The sequence below is a fragment of the Thamnophis elegans genome, chromosome 1, assembly GCF_009769535.1.
Source record: "Thamnophis elegans isolate rThaEle1 chromosome 1, rThaEle1.pri, whole genome shotgun sequence".
In the NCBI taxonomy this organism is placed as follows: domain Eukaryota; kingdom Metazoa; phylum Chordata; class Lepidosauria; order Squamata; family Colubridae; genus Thamnophis; species Thamnophis elegans.
The window spans coordinates 67,906,462-67,918,767 of NC_045541.1; positions in this window are offsets into that span (position 1 = coordinate 67,906,462).

A 12,306-nucleotide genomic window follows, 5' to 3' on the forward strand; every position below is an offset into this window, starting at 1 on the left:
AGGAGTGTCTTATACTCTGAAAAATAGGGTATTTTATTTATTTAATTTGTCAACCATGTACAAGATAACAGGTATAAGTATAAACATGGACATGAACAAAGGAAATGAGTACAAATAAATGGGGACAGTGGGACAAGAATGGTAGGCATGTTAGTGCGCTTATGCACGCCCCCTTTATGGACCTCTTAGGAACGGGGTAAGGTCCATGGTAGACAGTAAACATGCACTACAGTTGTGAAGTGTTATTACATAGGGCAGAAACTGGCAGCCATATTTTCAAAATATGCTGTAAATAGCAGGAAAAAACACATGGCTAATTGTCTTCTCCTTTTTATATGCAATACGAAGATACTGTATATTCAAGAAGCCATAAATACTATATAAATGTGGCCACCAGATGGAGACTTAGCATCTTAAAATGGGTTTTTAAACTTTTTCAGACCACAGATGCTATTAGTTGGGGGGAGGTTGGAATTCCTGGAAACCCTAGTCAAGAGGCCAAGTTCTAGTGATGGAAAATTGGCTGGGTCTTTGTAAATTATTATTATTATTTTCTCTGAGTCTCTCTCTCTCTCTCAAAGAATCCCGTTAAGTTCTCACAGAACCCATTTGGAGGAACCCTTCCTTAAAGGAGTGCTTCCACCAGGCTCTGTATTCTTGGTGATTTTGTGGACAGATGTGTCTGTGACATTTTCTTGACATGGCCTTGGTTCCCTTATTAAAATCAGCTGGAAATGACTATCTAACAGGAATCCCTCTGTTATAAGATTTTGATAATTACACTCCTTATCATCAGCACAGCCATTTGTTTAGTCTTGCTTTCTTCATCATCCCTGCCAACTGTCCTCCCTTCTCTTTTCCCCATAAATACAAATGCTTTCGCTGCTAACAAACACAAGATGAAGAAAACTATCAGCAAAAAGCAGGGTAAGCACTTCTGTCAAACAGAAGGGCATCTTTGTATTCTGTTGAATGTGAATTCTCTGATGCCTGACAATGCCTCCCAGGTGGAACCTAAAAGTAATTCACAAAGGGAGGAGGGCGAGATTTATTTATTTGCAATATTTATAACCTATCCTAATTCTAAAGAATTGCGGGTCTTGTATAGCGAATATAATCACAAAGGGAGGGGGGGAATGACAGCAAATTCCTCTACTCAACAAACATATGATAATTATCCCCTGCCAGCCCTTTGAGATAAGCCAGGTCAGGAAACAGACACTACTAAGATTCATCTTATTGTTACAGGGTACAGTAACAATATCTTGAAATCCTGCCAGAGTTTCCCTCTGCCCTTTCTTATCCCAACAGAATCAAAGTCGGGTTATTTTGAGCTACTTTCTCATGCTCCCTCCTTTCCCAGGAGCTGAAAGGTTATTTACTGTCTCTTATTTAGCTAACATCTCTTGCATACTTCAATTTCATGTCTGTTTTCCTCTACACTTGCAATCAAATCAGCTGGGGCAAAAGTTTTATTGAAATAGCATTGCCTTTACTTATTTGTAGAAGCTAAGAAGGATCCAGGGATGGCTGCTGATGGTTTGCAGGGGTTCGGGAGAACCTCTAGCTAAGATTCTGTGCAGTTTGGAGAACCCCCAAATCCCACTCCTGGTTAGCCCTGCCCCACCCGTTCCGCCCCACCCCTCCCCACGTAATCCATTTTGGATGCAGGTAAGTGCAGGGTGCGTGCAGAGGCTCGGGGAGAGCAACAAACAGGCCTACTGGAAGTTTGAGAAGGCCAGAAATGGGCCTGTTTCTGACCTCCAGATGGCCTCCGGAGCCTCGGGAGGCCGTTTTCACCCTCCTGGAGGCTTGAACTGGAGGCGGCAGGAAGGCAGGGGTCAAGGCTACGCCCCCGTAACGATGAAAAAAAGAATATTCCGCCATCCTGGAATATTCCACACAAGGTAAGGGAAACAGGTTCCCTCCCTCTTCAGAGAGCCCATGTGGGGAGAGAGGAGGCAGCCTGGTTTGAATGTGGGGGAGCAGGAGGTTTAGTGGCCAGTTCCTCCTCCGCTTGTTCGGGTGGGTGGAGAAAGAAAGGAGGTGCGCGATAGCCAAGGGTGAAGGACCTCCCCTTGGTGGTGGTGGGGAGGGCTTTATTGCGTGCCTCCTTTCTTTCTCCACCTGCCTAAACAAGCGAAAATGGTGCTGGCCGCAAACTGCCCACTCGCCCGCGTTCAAACCAGGCCGAAGCACAATCCCAGAAGGGAGAGCCGGAATTGACTGTGTGGGATTGTGTTTTGGCCACCGGTCCCTTTTATTGCGCACCTCCTTTCTCCGCCTACCCGAACAAGTGAAGGAGGCAGGCAGAGAAAGAAAAGAGGTGCACCCGTCACCAAGGGTGATAAAGTACCCCTGCCACCAGGGGCAAAGGGGAGCACCTTCGTTCTTGGTGGCGGGGATGCTTTATCGTGTGCCTCCTTTCTTTCTCCACCTGCCCGAACGAAGCGAAGGAGGCACCAGCCCCAAACTGCCCACTCACCCGTGTTCAAACCAGGGTGAAGCACAATCCCAGAAGGGAGAGCCAGAACTGACTGCCCGGGATTGTGCTTCGGCTGCCGCTCCCCTTTATTGCATGCCTCCTTTCTTTCTCTGCCTACCCGAACTAGTGAAGGAGGCACTCACTGGTCACTAAACTGCACGCTTGCCCACATTCAAACCAGCCCGCTTCCTCACTCCTGGCATGGGCTTTCTGGAGGGGAAGGGAAGGTCCCTCCCAAGGACTTGCTTGTCCTGGAAGCACCCCGGCGATAGCAGCTGAGCGAGGAAAGGCGGAATTCTGGGAGTTGAAGTCCACAAATCTTAAAGCTGTCGAGTTTGAACATTCCCTGGGATTTTTTTGTAAAATGTTAGGGGTGCAAGGGTCTTGTAACTTGACAGGTTTAAGACTTGCACACTTCAAATGCCAGAGTTCCTCAGCCAACATGACTGGAGGATGAATTCTGGGAGTTGAAGTCCACAAGTCTTAAAGCTGTCAAGTTTGAACACCTCTGGAGGTTTTTTTTCTAAAGGGTTAGGGGTGCAAGAGTCTTATAACTTGACAGCTTTAAAACTTGCATGCTTCAAATACCAGAGTTTCTGAACCAACATTTTGGTTGCTAAGCAAGAGTGTTGTTAAGTGAGTTTCACCACATTTTACAGTTGACCACGCCCACCCAGTCACATGACTGCAAAGCCACTCCCACCCAGTCACATGGCCGTCAAGCCACTCCCACCCAGTCACATGACCACCAAACCACTCTTACCCGGTCACATGACCACCAAGCCACTCTCACAAACAGGCTACACCTACAGAATATGTTCTAAAATTTTTGAAACCCACCACTGATCCAAAATAACTTCTAGAGCCAGTGATCTACAGGTTTACTGATGCAATTTTGTCTTCTTAATTCAAACTTGTTTTAGTCCAATCAATCCCTGCAGCCTTCAACACAGGTTCAGGACTTTTATAGCATCTTCAGTTTTTCCTGCAGTGTCAAAGTATGTAGGAATGAAATAATGAATGAAATTTCTATACAAACCAGGGGTTTGTATAGAAATTGAGCAGCATGGGTGGAGCCCAGAGCCCTATGGGATTCTATATTGGTATTCCCATTGGGTCAAGCTCTTTCCTTTTCATGACCACTGACTGGAATTAACTATTTAACAAGAGCAGAACTGCAATAAAATGCAGATAGTCCTCAACTTTCAATCACAATTGAGCCCAAAATTTCAGTTGTTAAATGAGATATTTGTTAAGTGACTTTTTCCCTATGTTACAACCTTCCTTGCCACAGTTGTTATGTGAATCACTGCAGTGGATACATTAGTAACACGGTTGTTATTTGAATCTGGCTTCTCCATTGATTTTGCTTGCCGAAAGGTTGTGAAAGGGAATTAAATGACCTTGGGACACAGCAACGGTCATAAGTATGAACCAGTTGCCAAGCATCTGAATTTTGATCACGTCATCATGGGGATGCTACAAAGGTATCATAAGTGGAGGAAATGGTTGTAAGTCACTTTTTTCAGTACTGCTTTAACTTTGAATGGTCACTAAATGAATGGTTGTAAGCCGAGGACTACTTGTAGTACTCCTGACTCCCAAACCTTGTAGTCTATCCAGGATTCCACAACTGATGTGAAAAGAGCCAACACATCTGGGAAAAGAAACTCTAACAATCTGGCCCAGAAGGCAGCATTGGCAAACTACTTTTATATTGTCATCAAGAAAAATACATGGGCATAAACTTGATTAATGCTGTGATTTATTACATTTGTTTTTGTAGTGTATATTTTTGATTACTCTATGAGTGTAACACTGAGATGTGTTTGGATACCAGATGTTGAGACACCACCCACCACTACCCCAAGTAGGAAAGACACTCCTCCAGTATTTGGGAAGATCTGGAGATAATAATGTAGCCAGACTACAGACACAGAATAATCTGTTTACTGATGGTACCAATAATGAAAAGTTCTCATTTTGCAAAGACTTCATTATATCTGTGAAGAAATCTAATAAGTACATCATGTTGCTATAGAGGCATTGAGAAAAATACTGAATTAAAGCAGATGTTTTACAGTGACCTAAATTTGAGATGTTCTGGGAAGAAATTATTGCACATTACAAAAATGCTATTTGCAGAGAAGTGGGTGTGTCATATAATTCCAAAAACCCAGTATACCATTCTGTAAATTTCTATGTGTTTCTCTCTCCACTTTGGAAGATAGATTTTAAAAACATGTGATCGTCAATGGATACTATTTTGAATAGTATTATATTCTGGAGACTTTGCATAGGATAATTCTCCTTCCCAGACACAAAAAAGATCTTTTGATAATTAGAATGTTTTGTATTTGAAATATATGATAGTATAATGAATTAAACCTACTCCTGCCACTATTATGTAGATTAAAAAGTCGTAGTATACTGGACTTGGCCATGAATCAGAGATGAGTACTGCCCCTTAGAATCAGACATGACTGCAGGGGACACCTTTCCCTTTCCTTTTTTATCCTGGATTATATCTGACAAATTGCATTTTAATCTTTTTCTCATGCTAAATTAACACTATGGGCTAATGCAGAGATGGTATTTAGCAGGTTCTGGCCTGTTCGGGAGAACCGGTAGTGGAAATTTTGAGTAGTTTGGAGAACCAGTAAATACCACCTCTGACTGGCCCCGCCCACCATCTATTCTCTGCCTCCCAAATCCCAGTTGATTGGGAGGAAATGGGGATTTTGCAGTAAACTTCCCCTGGTGTGGGGAGAGAATGGAGATTTTACACTATCCTTCCCCTGGCACACCCACCAAGCCATGCCACACCCACCAAGCCATGCCCACAGAACTGGTAGTAAAAATTTTTGAAACCTATCACTTAGCTAATCCAAACTTTAAAGTTGCTTATATTATATAAATTTGGATATGTGTTTGGATTTTTTAAAACTTCAGATCAATTATTGGATGAAGATTATTCTTTTAAAATCATTTTCTTTGTCAGAGCTAAATATCATTTGTCTGTAGTTGTCATTCCTCATATTGACATTGAAAAGAAATGAATAAATTGTCATGTGGTAGATTTAGTGAATATCTTGATTAAAGCACATGTTGTTATAATGTTCTAAACCTATTGTCTTTTGTCGAGATGTAGTGATATATATTAATTTGATTTTGGGACAACCATATTTTGGGACATTCATATTTTTGGAACAACATATATGGAAATGTATTCTCCAGGTCCTTCTTATTGCTAAGAGAAGAGACTTGTTTTTCTACATTGGAAAGATGCATAGTATTTATGGTCCTAATTACTGAATGGATTGAAGACTTCATAGTAGCTGTAATTTATGAAGGAGTTGCTTACAGACAGATTATATATGGGCAATTTCAATGAAATATGGATACCCTTTATTGAAACCACAGAGAGAAAAATGTTAACTTGGTATGTATAAATATGGAACAAATTAGTATAGTTTAGGGATAAGAAATATGGTATATATCAGACACTGAAACAGAAAGCTACAAGAAATGTTCACATTATCAAATCATTAGTTCCTCATACAAAGTTTTGCTTAAGAAAAATGCAACCATAATAAATGAAAAAAATGCCAAACAGGTAGGTTTTATAAACAACTGAGCTACTCCAAATCGAATAACTAACATAAGATGAATGTTAGAAAGGACAAGAGACTACACAAAGGAGGTTTGTATTTACTTCATTGGCAACTCCAGGGCCTTTGACTATGTTGAACATGCCAGAATGTGGAACCTATTAAGACTAATGAGTGTACCAGAACACTTGATTATTCTACTGAGGAATTGTTTCAATTAACAAGATGCTACCATAAAAATAGGATTTGAAAAAAAGGGAACCGAGAAAGGAATGCATTAAAAATGGCAAGATTGCAAAGCCTTACAGCCGGAATCAAAAATTAAAGTGGAAACAATACTAGATATGTATATGATGCCATTTAATTAGTTGAAAATGCAGGTGTATCACAAAATTCATTGTGAAACTGCTTTAATTTATATATAAATAAAAATGTAAATGTTCGTTTGTTCAAAATCTTAAATCTCCGAAAGTTCTTCACTGATTGCTTTGAAATTTTGACACAACGTTGCATTCGAATATGCACGTGTTTTAATATACCTATACTATATAGATGTCACACCTGTGACAGGTAAAAACATGCTTTTTTGAAAACCAGCGCCATCTGTTGGACGTAAAAGCAACACAGCTATACTAAATATTTCACAATTCCATTTCAATGTTTCCGATTGCATTGTTATATTGAATTTTCATAGATTTCGATTTATTTTCATTTTGATTTAATTATTTTGTGTGACATTGCATTGGAATTGAGCTGTGTCGTTTACCATAGCAATCATTTCATGAGTATAATATATTCGGAACAGTTTGGCCTCTCTCCAGCTTCGTCCCGACGGTCCCTTTATATGTGTGGCTGGGCTGAGGCCGCACCCTGTCCCCTTTCCGCCCCTCCTCCAATGAGCTTTGACCATTTCTGCCAAGGGGAGTCAAAGCCCTTAGGCCTCCCCCTCCCCTCTCTCCCCTCCCCGCCCGCCGGGCCTTTGATCTCTGTGGCGGGGCGGGGCCTGCACCATCCCTCAGCCGCCTCCCCCTGCCTTTAAGCCAGCCTCCCCCCACCCAGCCCAGAAGAGCTGGAGAGAAACTCCAGGGCAAGGCCAAATCGGATGGTACGCTTGATCCAGGCATAATTAGTGATGTCATCCCAACGATCGGCGAAGGCCAAAAGATGGGAGCCGCCCTTGAAGGGCTTTCTGTATGAGAAACACTGGGAATTTCTCTTGGATTTGTCCTGATACTGATGTGCCTGTCTTGGGAGAGCCTGGCATTGAGGACAGGGGTAGGCAAATCCCCTGTTCGTCCCTCGAAAGAACGATCTACGGAAAAAAGAAGAGTGTTTAGAATCTGTTTTGCGGCTGGCAAAAGGAAGCACCTTTCACTTGTCCTTGGGCTCTACTAAGAGAGGTTCCAAAGGCGGTCCAAAGAGCAGACCAGGAGAAAAAGGAGAAGAAGCCAAATGCCACTTTGCTCTGGCCTTCGCTTGCCATTGCTTCAACCATAGAAGACATCTTGTGCTGACTGATGAGGCCATCGATTTGGAAGAGAAACGAGCCGCATCCAGAGAAGCATCCGTGGTGCTTTGAGTTTGTTGATGTCCTGATGAGAATGGGAATCAGCAGGAGGAATTCTGTCCTGCAGCTGCTTTAGCCAACAGAGGGCCGCCCTGTTGAAAAAGGGGCAGAAGAGGCAGCCTGGGCTGCCCATGTGGAGGACTGTTGACCCTTAACTAATGACTGTTCAAAGTGTTTGTCCTCCCGGCGCACAGCCACTAGTCTAAAGACGAAGATAGACCTGGAAAAATGAGTGAAAATGTTTGCAAGAGGAAGCCACGTGGTGGAACCAAAAAAGGGGCGGGGCACCCTTTCTACAAAAATCGGGACTTTTTTAAAACGCCACGGGACAAATTATTAAAAACTACAAATACAAAACTATGTATACACTAGATTGATAATATGAAATTTTATATAAATTGTAAGTGAGGACTATGGAGAAGATGCTCAAAAGTTTTGTAACCAAAGATAAACAATTTTATATAGAATATAATATAAAACATAATATTAATGGATGGTTTTACGATGATGAACTGAAATGCCAGGAGAAAGTTATTCATAAAATAATGGAATGTGCTGAAATGAGTAAATTGACATTTGAAATTAGAGACCAAGAAGATATGCAATTTTATAAGACATGGGATTTATTTTATCAATGGTTAGATAAAAAACATGGAAATAAAAGATACTAGAGAATGTTATCAATACAAGAAGAATATATATATACACACACACACACACACATGCATTATCATTGTTAATCATTTATTTGACTATAACTATTATTACTTCATTTCATGTATAATATTCTAAATTTAACTAAATTTAAATTAGTTTTTATTATAGCATTGCATTACATCATCCTGTATCCTTCCAATAGTGCAATCTTATATCTCTTGCCATTTGTAGTATTTGTGTTGTAATTGCTTTCTTGGTAGATCTTATATGGACTTCTCTTGGCAATTTGTTTTTCATATCTTATAAAGATTTGAAACCCTCCATCTATTCCTTCCATCAACTTCCCTTTGGTTATCACCAATGCTTCTGCCAAAATTTCTCTCATTACTTCTGCCAAATTTTCTCCCTTTTCTTCTTCTATGTTTTGGAGTCTGAGGTAAAGTTCCAATCTGTCAATCTCCCATTTCAATATTCCACTCCTATCTTTTCCAACCACGCTCAATCTGCTGTCAATATCACCAATGTTCTTGTCTCTTCATCTTTTTCTTCAATTTTTTGAACTCTATCCTCAAATTTCATCATCATTTGGTAAATATTCTCATTTTTTTCATTTTTTTCTGTTCTTTGTTCAATATTTTCCATTCCCTTTTCAATGCTCTCTGTTCTTACTTGTATTTTTTTGAATTTCTTGCATAATCATTTGTAATGTTATTTCCTTTTCTTTTTCATTTTGCGTAATTCCTCCAGATAGTAAACACTGCCACTATATCATCTAAAGCTTTTTTATTAAATTCCAAACAAGTTCGCTGTATTCTTTCAAGTCAAGGCTTTCTTTTCACTCCATTCCAGCTACCAATAGTACCCCAGAGGAGCACCTGTATAAGCAGTCCCTGCTCTTCCCACTATTATTTTCAATAAACAAGCTCAGAAACCTTGAAATGTAGATCAAATGTTCAAAGAAAACAAGAAAAACAATGTTTCCAAGCCTCCAAGTTGCAGTGTTACTTCTTTTTCTGTTTTTACTCCCCTCTTTATATTCCAAACTTAAGGAGAAAAGTTCTTAGAAAAAAAATTCAATAGGGCGTTGAAAAGAGAAAAAGAGAAAGTCTTAATCAATAAGTATTAAAAAAGAAAAATAGAAGAAGACAATAAAAACTGGTCCAGGTTAAAAAGTAAAAAGCATTTGTAAAAGTTCCATCCATTTAAAAAAATTAAATAAAGATAACACACTAAGTTTGGCTCAGGTTTAATCTTGCCACTTAACCTCTTCTGTCTTTGATTTTAACTTTACTTTTGATCTTTTTTGGTGTTCTCTTCTCTAATAATAAAATTTATCTCACCAATTCGACACACTTTCTCTCCTGCTTTTCTTCCGTTCTGGAGCTGTCTCAACTTTCAGCAGCTTCAATGGCTGCTTCTCTGTGGCCGGAAAAAAGAGCTTCTCCTGGATCTACCAGGAACTTTGTGATGTCCCTGGGATCGGCAGGATGTGCCCTTCTCTATCACCATCTCTAAAGAATGGTTTAGGTCCAAAGAGACCTTCCAGCCGCAGAGATATCAGCGATCTTGGAGTTCCAAGATTGCACGCCATATCGTCGTGACACGAGCCCCACCCTACCTGGAAATGTTTTTAAAAAGCAGGTGCCTTTGGCTTGCCTAGTCAAAAGGAGGATAGGGTATCCGCAGGAGGTCAACAAAATTAAGCTAAGCCTTGAAACTGCCAAGCTGAACTGTCACTTTTCACAAAAATGAAGTACCAAAAAGGAAAGATGAAGGCACCATTCCAGTAAAAGAGCTGTTAAGGCCATGCAATAGGATGCTAATAGCTTCCATTTGTCCAAACCTTTTACTTAGATCGATCCACAAGCAAGTAAGAGAAGCATGTCCCAATTTATTTTTGGTTACTGATCTGTACATTCCCAATGAAAGCAAGAATCGCCAAACTTGGGGTAGTAGGGGAAAGGGTTCTATATTTTGTGTTGCTTCCAGTTGCACCAGGGAGGATTTGTCTCTGATTTCCATTGTACCTTTCTTAAGTCAGTTTTTGCAGCTCTGAAGCATTCAGTCCTCAGTCTTGACCTCACCAAGTAGCAGGGAAAGAAGAGAGTCTTCTCTGACAGCTTCCAGCAAAACAATTCAGTACTTATTAAATTATCCCAAAGCAGAAAATGTGATCCGACAGGCAGGTGACTGGAAGAGAGTCTCAGAGGCTTTCCAATCCTTTTAAATGGACGGCTGAAATCAGATAATCCACTCTAATTGGATCATGCCTCGTGGACACACACACATCTTTCCCCAAAAAATGTATTGTCCTAGTAGAGAAAAAAAAAGAAGCAGAGCCACTTCAGGTGTTCTAATCATAATGTAGTAGGTTGAATATCCACTATCATCAAGCAAGTATAAGAGATTTTTTTAAAAAGAATCTTCAAAGGAAAAAACAAGAAGGTCCAGTTGCCTCCTGAAAAAGCACCTTTGGGACCACCATGACCTGGATGACTGAGAATCAATATTCTATAAATATTGATCAAAACTGCTGAGAACATGGACTAGACATGATCATAAGTGTGTAGGTTTAGCTGTCGTGGTTGGACAGGAGTTTACATTTAATAACTGTAAGAAATATGTATATGGTGATAACTAAAATGCTGCATCCATTCCATAATATTTATGGATATGTCTGTATCTTCCTTTCCTTTTCCCCAAATCAGTGGTGGGTTTCGGATCCCGGTGCAACCAGTACGGTGCAACGTGGCCCGGCCTCCTCCACATGAACGTGCGCAGCATGCGCATGGATCCTTACCTCCTGCAACACTTCCGCGATGCTCCAGATGCTCGGCGGAGCGTCATGCAGGCACCGTATGCTCCATGTGTGGAAGCTCTGAAGAGCTCAAATACAGTTAAGGACAGCGGGCGGGCCCTCCGGAGCATCGTATCAGAACGGTACCCGGTGCTCCCAGCAGCCACCGGTACACCCGTACTGGGGTGTACCGGTCGTAACCCACCACTGCCTGAAATGTATCCCCCCACCATCAAAACCAGGTAGAGAAAATCATTCAAAGATAAAAAGAAGTCATAAAAAGCCCCAGAAAAAGTTCAAGACTTCAAAAATAATATTTACAAAGGCACATTCCTACTTTCTTTATAAGTGATTGGGGGAGTTTCAATCTTAAATGCATTAAAATGCCATCTTCACATTTGAGTAAAAAATCAAATGACTTCCCATGATGGTTTATGTTGGAAAATTAAAAAATATTCATAGTAGTGCAATATTCTTCTTATGCAGCCATCTCCTGCGTTCGAGTAAGATGGATGAATCCAGAATTGCTTTAATTCATGGAAAAGAACAAGATCCGGCAAAATCTCCTGCTAGATACAAAACAAATTGTGTCCATTTGCTGTGTGCTCCATGCTATTTCACAAAACTATTCTGGAGGGTAGACGGCCTCTCCTCTTTTACAAAGTAGAGTTTTCAAGGCACTCAAGGCTTGAATAGGAAAGAGGAATGGGCAAATTGCCTCCCCTGTCTTCTTTTAGTATAAACTCCACATCCAATACTAAGGGAGAAGAGCACATATAATGTGTATGCTGCAAAATATGAAATAAGGCAGGCAACCTTATGTATGTTGAAATCAAGAACATTTGAGGTTTTCCTCCAAGAGAATCATGGCTAGCCCAGACCCGGATATGTGCACGCATACGTAGCAGCTGGACAGCATCCCAACACTGGCAGCACGGCGAGAAATACGTTCTTTTTCTTTCGTGAGCTTGTTTCGTTGTTTGCAGGGAAATAGAAGCTCACGAGAGAAACGCCATTGAGATCTGACCTTGGACAACAGTGCGTGTGCCAACAGAGGGCTGTGTGCCACCTCTGGCACGCATGTCAAAGGTTCACCATCATGGGTATAGAAGGGAGGGAACACAAGCAGCATTACAAGATTATCTTTCTAGATAAATAAATAAATAGGCATAGATAAATAAATAAATAA